The following is a 3,750-nucleotide window of genomic DNA, read 5'->3' on the forward strand; positions in this document are numbered from 1 at the left end:
AGTACACAAAATCTCCTTTTCTCAACCGTCTGCTTGGGGGACACAGGAACAGTGGGGACGTACCAAAGCTGTCCCCGAATGGAAGGGTGGGAGAGAGGCCTTAGTGGATTGTTCCACCGCGGCTTGGAGTACCTTCCTGCCAAAGCGGGTGTCAGATGCCGCAAAGGTGTCGAATTGGTAGAATTTGGTGAATGAATGGACTGACGTCCAAGTAGCTGCTTTGCACAGCTGTTCTGCTGAAGCTTGGTTCCGGAAGGCCCAGGACGTACTCATCCCTCTGATGGAATGGGCCTTCAAGCCTGAGGGACGCTCCATGTTCTGTGCTGTATAGGCTCGTTGGATTGCTTGCTTTATCCAGCGGGATATAGCCGACTTTGACGCTGAGGTGCCTTGGTGTGGACCGGAGGGTATGACCAGCAGGGAGTCCGACTTCTGAATGTCTCGAACTCTGTGCAGGTAAAACTTGAGAGCCCTCACAGGATCCAGGGAGTAAAGAGCCACTTCCTTGGGATTGGATGGAGAAGGGCAAAAGGTAGGAACAATTATCTCCTGGTTTACATAGTTACATAGGGTTGAAAAAAGACCATTGTCCATCAAGTTCAACCCATCCGAGTAAACCCAGCACACAACCTATACTAACCAATCTATACACTCACATACATAAACTATATATATACAACCAGTAATACTAACTGTAGATATTAGTATCACAATAGCCTTGGATATTCTGCTTGTTCAAAAACTCATCCAGGCCCCTCTTAAAGGCATTAACAGAATCTGCTATTACCACATGGTTTAGGTGAAAGGATGATAATACCTTGGGTAGGAATTGTGGAACAGTTCGTAGGACTGCCCTATCGTGGTGGAAGACTAGGAAGGGAACCTTGCATGATAATGCGCTGAGCTCAGAGACGCATCTCGCCGATGCCAGGGCCAAGAGCAGAACTGTTTTCCAGGTGAGCCATTGGAGAGGTATTGAGGCTAATGGTTTGAAGGGTTGGTGTTGTAGAGCCCGTAGAACTAGGGTGAGGTCCCAGTTGGCTGTTGGTGCTCGGTATGGAGGTGACAGGTGGGATACCCCCTGTATGAAGGTCTTCACGTCCGGCAGAAGCGCTAGGCGATCCTGGAACAAGACTGAAAGTGCCGAGATCTGTGACTTGAGGGAGCTGAGGGACAGACCCATGGAGAGCCCATCTTGTAGGAATTCTAGGATGTAAGGGATCGAGAAGGACTTGAAGTCCACTCCTTTGCGATCACACCACTGTTGGTAGATGGACCAGACTCGGTGGTAGGACTTGGCGGACACGGGCTTGCGAGCTGCCCGCATGGTATGTACCACGGCGTCCGAGAATCCCTTGCTCTTTAGTATCTGGGTCTCAAGAGCCACGCCGTCAACTTGAGGTTGGAGGGGTTTGGGTGACGGATGGGTCCCTGAGTTAGTAGATCTGGGAGGACCGGTAGAATCCAAGGCTCTGCCAAGGTCTGGAGGATGGAGTGCATAGTCATGCTGAAGGTGACTTGTCGTAGTAGTGACTTGAAGTAGTACATCCACCCAGGATTGGATAGCTCTGCTGACCCATGCTGTGGCCAGAATCGGGCGAAGGGAGGCTGCGAAGGATGACCGGAGAAGGCTCTCCATTTTCTTGTCCATAGCGTCCTTGAAAGAGGAGGCTTCGGGGACTGGCAGGGCTGTGGTCTTGGAGAGGCGGGAGACCGGGGCATCCACTGAAGGAGGGGTGGCCCATATCTCGATGAGGTCTGTAGGAAAAGGGTACAATTTTGTGAAACGGCAATTTACTTGAAAACGCCTCTCTGGTTTGTCCCATTCTTGTTGGATAATGAGATCCAGCTGAGAGTGTGTAGGGAATACAGGTGAGGATGTTATGCCTCTTGAAGAGCGCCTTGGCGGCGTCAGAAGTGGTTTCTGGCTCTTGCAGGTGTAGGGTCTCAAGAACGGATGAGATGAGATCGTCCACTGCCTCATAGGAGTGCTTGGCTGGCTCGCGATCCTCTTGGTCAGACGAGTCAGATAGCTCTCCCTCAGATAGGCTGGGTTCAGGCATTAAAGGTGAGGGCGCTCTGGAGTAGTCCTCACTGTCCTCGTCCGATGGTGATGGAGCTTTGCGTTTAGAGGATTTAACCCTGGGATTGTCCAGACGCGAAAGAAGCTTATTCAGCGAGGAAGCCAGCATCAGGATGCCTGTAGCTAACTGAGAGGCCCACTCAGGTATGGGCTGCGCTGCTGTAGTTTGAGTAGTTGCTGGGGGTTCCTCCTGAAGTGGCTGGTTCACTGGAGGGGGAGCAGGACCTGGGAGTTCCGGATCTAGCTCCCGCGGTTTGCAAGAAGTACAGATGGGGTCCTTATGACCCGCAGGGAGGCGTTTGCGACATTTGGCACAGGCTAGGAATTTTATCTGCGCTGAAGTTGCGCCCCTAGAGAAGAGACTATTGCTGGAACCCTCAGACATGGTAAGGGCTGAGGATGAGCGTGCGCAGCGCTAATAAGGCAGAAAAAAATATGTATATACACATATATATATTTTTTTTATTATTATTAATAATAATCAAAAGCCACGCTAGCCGACTGACCTGCAGGTGGTGGAGCAGGAGAGGAGAAAAAGGGAGAGGGGGAGTCCCCAGGGACAGAGTGGCAGCAGCTATTCCCTGTGTGCCGGTGACCCGCAGATGTCCTGTGGCGGTTGTGGGCTTTTTTTTTTTTTTTTGTATTAGAGGATAAATCAGCAGACCATAATTTCAGCCAAAGAGAACATTGTGTGGCAACTGCAAGAGCTGCTATGCGACTAATTGCGGCATCTGTCCTGGGTCCTCCTGAGTTGATTCCTTCAATTAGGGAGCTGGATGGTGTCTGGCACAGCAGTATTTTGGGACAGTCTGAAAACTAGAACATCTATGGAAGCAGGAGTAGACCACTTCTCTCTGGATTCCTATGGGAAAGGATAAGCTCATTGAAAGTGGTGGTTGACCTGGAAATGCCTCTCAGAATGTTTTCATTCAGACTGAACGAGATAAAGTGTCAAGTTGAGCGTGAAAAGAAAAAATGTGTGCGTTAGTGTCTGTCTTGAAAAGTGGTTGAGAAAATTTCCCAGAGAGATCAACGTCCTTAAGTTCCAAGCATTTGAGTACTGCGGAAATCAGAGTCAATTACCTTTAATGATGGTTTTGATACTTATCTTCCCTCCCCGTCATCCGAGGAAATTTCCTCTATGCTAAGGGATTGGTTATTCCAAGGGGGTCACTGCCCTCCTGTGAAAACGGGGGTGGGGTGGGCATGGCATTTACTGGCCTTGGGACGGGTATCAGTCTAGAGGAACTCCTGCACAGAGAACTCTCGTACAATCCCCGGTGCCAGGCTAAGCTGGCTGCAGAATCAGAGAGTAGGTCCTGTCTCCTGAGGACACTAGAAAGAACTGACTAGTTCAGGAAGGAGAGGAATTGGTCTGGCAGGGTTGACTGGGCAACATTTGCCAATTTACAACTACTAGTAGTTCACGTTTTTTCCGCTGGTGCAGAAACCCCAGTTTGGCCCCCTACCTCTCACACACTAAACAGGGGTTAACAAATGAGAAGTTTTAAGATGCAAATTAAACATGCAAGAGAAATAACAGATACACTCTTACAGCTTACACAGACACACACAATAGTATAGTATAGTATAAACAGCATTGGCCACACCCCACATAATAAACCATCACCGCATCCCCAACAAGGATGCAAGAACTGCACACAACG

This window comes from Xenopus tropicalis, chromosome 8 (assembly GCF_000004195.4).
Source record: "Xenopus tropicalis strain Nigerian chromosome 8, UCB_Xtro_10.0, whole genome shotgun sequence".
Taxonomy (NCBI): domain Eukaryota; kingdom Metazoa; phylum Chordata; class Amphibia; order Anura; family Pipidae; genus Xenopus; species Xenopus tropicalis.